We start from the raw sequence: 9,848 nt of genomic DNA, 5'->3' as shown, positions 1-9,848 counted from the left end.
TTCCAGGTAACTAGGGAATTATTCCTGCCTTCTATGAGGTGGAGTTTAACTTCTCACCACTTGAGTGTAGGCTATATTTGGTAACTTGACTCCAAAGAATACAGTATGGAAAGAGGAAGCAAAAACTTTCCGGTGGAAAAACCTGGCAAACACCGCCTTAGCTCGGTGATACAAATAAGCATTATCAGTCCTCTTGAGAGTATGAACCTTGATCCTATGGGATGAAAACGGTGTTTCACTTCCGTCGTCTTTCTCCCCAGAATCCATAGCTCCAGTCTAACCAGGCGGAAAAAAACAAATTGAGAGACATTCTACAAAACACCTGACCAGTATTTCTCAAAACTTTCAAGGTCATCAAAACAAAAAAGTCTGAGAAACTGTCACAAACCAGAAGAGCATAAGGAGACATAATAATTATAAGTAATGTGGTATCTGATGGGATCCTGGAACAGCAAAAGGACAATAGAAATCTCAATAAACCATGGGCTTTGGCTAATAGTACGCATCAGTGCTGGTTCTTCAGTTTTGACAATTGTACCATACTATCTACCATAGTATTAATAATGTAATATGTTAACAGTAGTAGAAATAGGATACAGGGTATATAGGAAAGTCTGTACTATCTTGGCAACTTCTCAGCCAATTGAAAACTATTCTAAAATGTTTATTTACAGTAAAGAAGGACCATGGGGATTTTAAAATATTTCTAACATTAAGTATAAAAACTAATATAACAGTTACCTAATACACTGCTTTCAGAAATATCAACATTTACCCTATCTTATTCTTTACAAGGAAAATTTTATAGAGTTTAAGCCCTTGTGAACCCTTTCATCCCTTCTAAGATTTTTCTTTTTCTACATGTTTCAGTTCAGTTCAATTCAGTCACTCAGTCGTGTCTGACTCTTTGTGACCCCATGAACTGCAGCACCCCAGGCCTCCCTGTCCATCATCAACTCCTGGAGTCCACCCAAACTCATGTCCATTGAGTCAGTGATGCCACATCTATACACGACCACTGGAAAAACCATAGCCTTGACTAGACGGACCTTTGTTGACAAAATAATGTCTCTGCTTTTTAATATGCTGTCTAGGTTGGTCATAACTTTCATTCCAAGGAGTAAGCGTCTTTTAATTTCATGGCTACAATTACCACCTGCAGTGATTTTGGAGCCCAAAAAAATAAAGTCAGCCACTGTTTCCCCATCTATTTGCCATGAAGTGATGGGACCAGATGCCATGATCTTAGTTTTCTGAATGTTGAGCTTTAGGCCAACTTTTTCACTCTCCTCTTTCACTTTCATCAAGAGGCCCTTTAGTTCTTCTTCACTTTCTGCCATAAGGATGGTGTTATCTGCATATCTGAGGTTACTGATATTTCTCCCGCAATCTTGATTCCAGCTTGTGCTTCCTCCAGCCCAGCGTTTCTCATGATGTACTCTGCATAGAAGTTAAATAAGCAGGGTGACAATATACAGCCTTGACGTACTCCTTTTCCTATTTGGAACCAGTCTGTTGTTCCATGTCCAGTTCTAACTGTTGCTTCCTGACCTGCATACAGGTTTCTCAAGAGAGGCAGGTGAGGTGGTCTGGTATTCCCATCTCTTGAAGAATTTTCCACAGTTTATTGTGATCCATACAGTCAAAGGCTTTGGCATAGTCAGTAAAGCAGAAATAGATGTTTTTCTGGAACTCTCTTGCTTTTTCATTGATCCAGCAGATGTTGGCAATTTGATCTCTGGTTCCTCTGCCTTTTCTAAAACCAGCTTGAACATCTGGAAGTTCCCGGTTCACATATTGCTGAAGCCTGGCTTGGAGAATTTTCAGCATTACTTTACTAGCGTATGAGATGAGTGCAATTGTGCGGCAGCTTGAGCATCTTTGGCATTGCCTTTCTTTGGGATTGGAATGAAAATAATCAGTGCAGTTCAGTTGAGTCGCTCAGTCGTGTCCAACTCTTTGCGACCCTATGAACTGCAGCACACCAGGCCTCCCTGTCCATCATCAACTCCCAGAGTTTACCCAAACTCATGTCCATTGAGTTGGTGATGCCATCCAATCATCTCATCCTCTGTCATCCCCTTCTCCTCCCGCCTTCAATCTTTCCCAGCATCAGGGTCTTTTCCAATGAGTCAGTTCTTCACATCAGGTGGCCAAAGTATTGGAGTTTCAGTTTCAACATCAGTCCTTCCAATGAACACTCAGGACTGATCTCCTTTAGGATGGAGTGGTTGGATCTCCTTGCAGTCCAAGGGACTCTCAAAAGTCTTCTCCAATAATGCTTCTCTTCAAAAGCATCAATTGTTAAGTGCTCAGCCTTCTTTTATAGTCCAACTCTCACATCCATACATGACTACTGGAAAACCCATAGCCTTGACTAGATGGACCTTTGTTGGCAAAGTAATGTCTATTGGAAAATGTCTACATGAACAGTATGAAAAGGCAAAAAGATAGGACACTGAAGGATGAACTCCCCTGGTCAGTAGGTGCCCAACATGCTACCGGAGATCAGTGGAGAAATAACTCCAGAAAGAATGAAGAGACGGAGTCAAAGCAAAAACAATAACCAGTTCTGGATGTGACTGGTGATGGAAGCAAGGTCCGATGCTGTAAAGGCTAGTATTACATAGGAACCTGGAATGTCAGGTCCATGAATCAAGGCAAATTGGAAGCGGTCAAACAGGAGATGGCAAGAGTGAATGTTGACATTTTAGGAATCAGCGAACTAAAATGGCCTGGAATGTGTGAATTTAACTCAGATGACCATTACATCTACTACTGTGGGCAAGAATCCCTTAGAAGAAATGGAGTAGCCATCATAGTCAACAAGAGTCCAAAATGCAGTACTTAGATGCAATCTCAAAAGCGAAAGAATGATCTCTGTTCATTTCCAAGGCAAACCATTCAATATCATGGTAATCCAAGTCTATGCCCCGACCAGTAATGCTGAAGAAGCTGAAGTTGAACAGTTCTATGAAGACCTAAAAGACCTTTTAGAACTAACACCCAAAAAAGATGTCCTTTTCATTATAGGGGACTGGAATGCAAAAGTAGGAAGTCAAGAAACACCTGGAGTAACAAGCAAATTTGGCCTTGGAATACAGAATGAGGCAGAGCAAAGGCTCATAGAGTTTTGCCAAGAGAATGCATTGATCATAACAAACACCCTCTTCTAACAACACAAGAGAAGACTCTACACATGGACATCACCAGATGGTCGACACGGAAATCAGATGGATTATATTCTTTGCAGCCAAAGATGCAGAAGCTCTATACAGTCAGCAAAAACAAGAAGTGAATAAATAATATAGATATACAAATGGACATTATCTTCTGCATATTTATAAAGTTTGTGTGCATAATATCATATTGTATACCGCTTTCTGTATGTATGTATCTTTGTCGTTCTAGATAATTCATTTTAACTGCTTATTGATACTGTTGTAGTTGTTTAGTCGCTGAGTCATGTCGACTCTTTCGCAACCCCATGAACTGTCACCCTCCAGGCTACTCTGTCCATGGGATTTCCCAGGCAACAATACTGGAGGGGATTGCCATTTCCTACTCCAGGGGATCTTCCCGACCCAGGGACTGAACCCATGTCCCCTGTATTGGAGGCAGATTCTTTACCACTGAGCCACCTGGGAAGCCCCAAGACCATGTTATAATTTATCTCTATTAAACATTTAGAATTTGGGGCTTGTTTTGGGGTTTTCATTTTTGCTATTACAGAGTTCCACAAAAGTCTTGTATACATCTTCTTGAGTACATATGTGAGAATATCTTGTCTGTATGTGAGTTAAGTTTGATCACCTTCACCTGCATTACATATTGCCAAATGACTTTCCAAGGAGCTAATACTCCCACCAGAAATCTAAGAGAATTCCCAGTACTCTGCATTTTACTGTACTTGATATTAGCACACTGTTGAAATGTTATCAGTATGGTTAATAGGAAATGATATCTTGTTTTAAAAGAGAATCCATATTTCCCTGAAAGACTTTATTATTAACTCTTAGGTTCCCATGTCAGTGTACTGGATTTTACAAGCTTGCCCTTTTTCTTCTCCCGCTTTAGATTAGATTTTTCTAATTGTTTAATAGAATTTTTTAAAATGAATCTTCCTTATGGTAAAATGTATTACAATTATCTTTGGTCTATAGCTTGTTTTTGTTTTACTTTGGTTATGATTGAATCTGTGCCCCCTAGAGTGGAAGCGCAGTGTCTTAACCACTGGACTGCCAGGCAACTCCCAGTATAGAACTTTAAAACATACTTTAATATATATATATGTTACTTAATAATTTACTTATTTGGCTGCACAGAGCCTTAGGTGCAGCATGCGGGACCTAGTTCCTAGTTCTCTAGGGATCGAACCTGGGCACCCTTCATTGGGAGCCCAGAGTCTTAGCCAATGGACCACCAGGGAAGTCCCTAAAATAGTACTTTTTAAAGGGAAAACACACTCAAATATTTAGGAATGAAATGGTACGCCTGAAATTTGCTTCATAATAACCCACTGGAGGGTGGGGTAGGAAGACGGTAGAGGTAAATCTGAAATAATATTGGCTGAGGTCATAATAGGAGTTGGGTGGTGGGAATATGCAGCTTGAGTCTACTTTTGTACATAGTTTAAAATGTCCATAATCAAACATTTTTAAGTACAGAGAAAATTTCTTATTTCTGCAGAAGATCATAGCTTTGTAATTTTATCTTTTTCTATTTTATCTAATATTGATATGTATGCAAGAGAAAGAATATTTTAAAATATGAACCTACAAAGCAATTTTTTTTTAAATTGCTAAAAAGTCTTATAATTACAGTAGTTAAAAACTTGGAAATATTGTCTACCCAGAAACCCAAGGAAATCAACTAAAATACTATCATTCACTCATTCATTCATTCAAACACACTGAATTAATGTAACATGAAAGGCACTAATACGGTGTTTGAAAAAGGTCTCTCTTGTCTTATAGCAATAGTTGATCAAAGAAAAAGCCATTCTGTTACAGCAAAACATAAGTAGACATAAACCTAACAAGAAACATGTAAGATTTATATGAAGAAACTGTAATCATAAATAATAGTTACCTATTCCCAGATGAGAAGACTCAATATCAATACTCCAAAAATTAATCCAGAAAGATTAATGCAGTCTATTTTCTAAATCTTGACTGATTCTAAAGTTTAAATGAAGATTGGATGTTCTCAGTTGTTAAGTTTTGTCTGACTCTTTTGTGACCTCATGGACTGCAGCCCACCAGGATCCTCTGTCCATGGGATTTTCCAGGCAAGAATACTGGAGTGGGTTGCCATTTCCTCATCTAGGGGATCTTCCTGACCCAGCAATCGAACCTGAGTCTTCTGCATCTCCTGCATTGGCAAGCGGGTTCTTTACCACTGTGCCACCTGGGCTTCTTGAATGTTCAAGGAAAGTAAAAAAAAAAAAGTTTTTCACTGTTTAAACGAAATAAGATAAACACTTCATAATGCACCAAAAGAAAATGAATGTATTTAAAAGTTAAAATTTAGAGAAAAAATGAAGAAAAGAGAGTTGCACAGATCAAGATTGATAGATTATGGCCCTCAAAACAATTAAAAATGCAAGAAACCATATTTACAAGTTGAAAATTTTAGAAGTTACGATAATATACTTCTAGTATATTTAATAGACAATTAAATATACTAGTATATTTAATAGACAATTAAATATACTAGTATATTTAATAGTATATTTATCTAGTATATTTAATAGAAATGAAATAGCCAGATCATAAAAAGAGCCCTACCAGTCAACAACAAAAAAAATGATAACCTAATGGAAAAAATAAGTAACATTTAAAAAATGACTACCAAGTTTTTGAAAACTTACCAGAAATCAAGAAGCTGCAACTTTAGCAATAACAAATAAAAGGAACCTAAATGATACATAGATACTGGGTGTATCCCATCCCTTGATAACTGAGGACCACAAGTTACAGGATCATCAAAGCCCCAAACTCTTGAGGGTGATTTGTCCTGTTATGTGAAAGATTTGTCATATGCACACTGGGAACAGAATTCTTTCCTTAGCTGCAAGGACCAGTTAAACCTGTAACTTATACTGATCAATCTTTCCTGTCACATAGAGAACACACTTGAGAAAGAAGCCAAGACACAGCTAGCAGACTGGGCATGCGAGGAAAAGGGGTGGGGAAAAGGTGAGAAGGAAGGAGAAAGGCAGGGGCTAGAATAATTCTAATTATGCACTTGGATCCAGCTCCATCACTGGACGTTTAAATAAGCCACTGGCTTCCCTCTGCTTCCTTTCTAACCTTTTCTCAACCCTCTGTCATCAGGCTTCCACTCCTAGTCTACTGAATCAGTTTGGTAATAGTTACCAGTAAGTGTCCAACTGTAATATTCAATGGCTTTTTCAGTCATCTCAATTACATGGCATTTATACTTCACATCTTGAAATTTCACATCTCTTTCTCTTGCTTTTGTCAGGACATTTAATACCAGTATTGTTTGGGAAGTCCTTTTCCTCTGCCTTTTTTGTATTTTCAAGAATTGTTTTTTATTTACAAGTATAGAGAATTATACCTATGTACCTATCTAACCACGTATTTCTGCTTCAGAACTTTAAAGACACAGATATATTTGAAGACCCTCTATATACATCCCTTTTTATTTACCTCCCTTCCTCCTTCCCCAAAGACAGTTATTTAAAACATATCCACTATCTTGCAGCTGGTATCATTCCCAAGTGTACTGGTACATTTTTATATTTTTATTAAAGTATAAAAGGATCCATAAGCAATATATAGTCATATTAAAACTATAAGTAAAAAGTATCAAACATGTCCCTTTAACTTGCTCTTTAAAAATTTCTTTTGACATATAAAACCTGTTTCAGTTCATTCAAGTGATATATAGTATTCCATCACAAAACTTACTATAATTATTTTTTGATGGACATTGTTTTCATCTCATTGTTTAAAAAAAAAAAAAAAACTGCAATATTCTTATAGCCTCCATGAATCAAGTCCCAGGATATGTAACCTAGAAGTAGAATTACGAATTTGCAAAGCATGCTCATCACTCTCTAAATGCAGCAAATTGCTCTCCAAAAAATGGTCTCATCAATTTATACTCCCATAGCAATATATAAGAACTTTTGTTTCATCCCATCCTTGCCAGAACAATATAGTATTCGCGTATAAGCTGTGCATGATGTGCTGTGCTTAGATGTTCAGTTGTATCCAACTTTGCCACCCCATAAACTGTAGCCGGCTATGGGGATTCTCCAGGTAAGAATACTGGAGTGGGTTGCCATGCCCTCCTCCAGGGGATCTTCCCAACCCAGGGATTGAATCCAGGTCTCCCACATTGCAGGTGGATTCTTTACTGTCTGAGCCACCAAGGAAATCCATAAGCTACGCATACCCTCCTGTATACTTTTTTCTCCCATATACTTAATTTCTAAATTACATATAAAACCTTATACAATATAAATCCTATGTAAATAGTTGCCAGTGCGCTGCAAATTGAAGTTTTGCCTTTTGAAATTTTCCGGAACATTTTTCTTTCCCCGAGTATTTTAGATTGCAGATGCTGATGCAGAACCCAAGGATACAAAGGACCAACTGTACTGATATATTGTCTTCCCGCCCCTAAAAGCCTGACATTTTCTAGGCTTCTGTACTTATCCCTCCTATCTTCTGTAATCAATTCCTAATCTTATTCACTCATGACTTCTCAAGTTACTGACCAGATAGGCCTCACAGGCATCCTAAAATCTTCCCCTCATTCTCACATCTAGTCAAGATACCAGCTCCTACCCACTTGACTTCTTTAAAATCATATATACCTGCACCATCGCTGCTACATCAAATTATCACAAACTTACTGTTTCAGAACACTACACGTTTACTCTTTTACAGTTCTAGAGGTCAGAAGCTTGAAATGTGTCTTATAATCAAGGTGTTGCCTGGACTGGTTCCTTCTGGAGGATCCAGAAAATAATCTTTCCCCTGCCTCTTCCAACTTCCAGAGGCCGCTGGCATTTCTTGGCACATGGACACATCACTTTCATCTTCCATTGTCACACTTCCCACTACTGACGAATCCCTGCATTCTTGTGATTATATTGGGCCCACCTGGACAGTTCATGGCCCATCTCATTTCAAAATCTTCAATCACATCTGCAAAACCCCCTTTGCTGTATAAATAACTTTCACAGGTTCTGGGGATCAGGATGTGGACATCTTTATTCATCCTCTCACTGTTTTAACTGCTGCTCCCTTAATTCCAAATACCTTTCTCACTTGGCCAATTCCCAAACTATTTACAAAGCCACCAGGTTTGTTCTCATTTCCCAATCTAACCATAATCCTCTGCTTAAGACTTTCAGTGGCTCTCCATTCCCTACATAATCAAGTGAAGTCATTTCTTTAGCATACAGTTGGTCATGATTTGATTGTAAAACAAATCCTACTAGCTTTTCTCTAGTACTCTACTGAAACCTGTACTCCACCCATTCCAAACTATTATACTGAATTTGCACATGGTCATGCCTCTTTGCCTTTATTTGCACTCTTTGTCACTTTGCTGCCCATTCTTCCTTCACCTACCTAGCCAACACATATTTATCAAGACTCCATCTGGAAGTTTATGTATTCCTCCACCAGGAGGGTTGACCATTGTCTTGGTGTATACCTAATATCATCAAAACATTCATATTTTTTAGCACTATTTTGGTTTATAATGCTGGCCTCTCAATTTACTAAGGGTAGAATTTTCTTAATTTTAGCATCCTGTGCACCTAATATCTTGGCTTACAGTAGACATGTAAGATCAGAATGGTCATAAATGGAACAATTGAGGTCATGGAGCTACCGTGTATTTTCTCAAGATTTGAATACTGATAAAAATATGGCATGCTACACAAATAGCCATATGTCCACAAGAAAATAAGATAGCGGTAAGATACAATGTTTAAAAAATTTAGTCTAAGTTAATCTGGAAACTTGATGAGTATTTGCTATTACCCCCTAATTTTTTTTTGATGAGTACACAAGCTGAAAGAATTATAATCTTCACATGTATCTTTTAAGGGCTTCCCAAGTGGTACTAGTAGTAAAGAACCCACCTGCCAATGCATAAGACACAAGAGATGCAGGTTTGATCCCTGGGTCAGGAAAATTCCCTGGAGTAAGAAATGGCAACCCACTCCAGTATTCCTGCCTGGAAAATTCCATGGACAGAGGAGCCTAGTGGGCTACAGTCCATGGGGCCAGAGTCACACAGCACTGAGTGACTAAACACATACACAAGGATCTTCACATAGAAAAATGGCAAGTTGATAAGAAAACATTTGTTTTACAGTAATAACACTTAACAACAAGCTTAATGCTTTTAATTCCTCCCCAGTCTATTTTATTGGTGAGGACTGAAAACATTACAACTTGAATGAAGTCATCTAAGTGCTTAGCACAGTAGTTGCTTAGCACATGAGACTGTCCAGGTTGGAGAGAGGATGATGATTAGGATTAAGGTAGCAACAATTAAGAAACAGAGGCAGATACAAACTAATTTTTAGCCCCATTCCTCAGTAAGCTAAAAAAAAAAAAAAAAAGTTATCCAAGGAAAGCCACCCTAATGCTAAACAATCTTTTATAATTAAAGGAATTTTAGTATTTAACTTTGCAGCTCCCCCACCCCCGCCATCTTGCCATTTTTAGGATTACCAGAAATCCTGCAAAAATAAGCATAACCATTTCAAAACTATACTCATATTTTCCTCCCCACAAAAGGTTCTTTACCAATGTATTCAATCATGGTGAATGCCACAAACTTCAATTCAG

This window comes from Bison bison, unplaced genomic scaffold, assembly GCF_000754665.1.
Source record: "Bison bison bison isolate TAMUID 2011002044 unplaced genomic scaffold, Bison_UMD1.0 scf7180017864383, whole genome shotgun sequence".
NCBI classification, from domain to species: domain Eukaryota; kingdom Metazoa; phylum Chordata; class Mammalia; order Artiodactyla; family Bovidae; genus Bison; species Bison bison.
The sequence above is the reverse complement of the archived record's forward strand: the minus strand, read 5'-3'. Positions refer to the sequence as shown.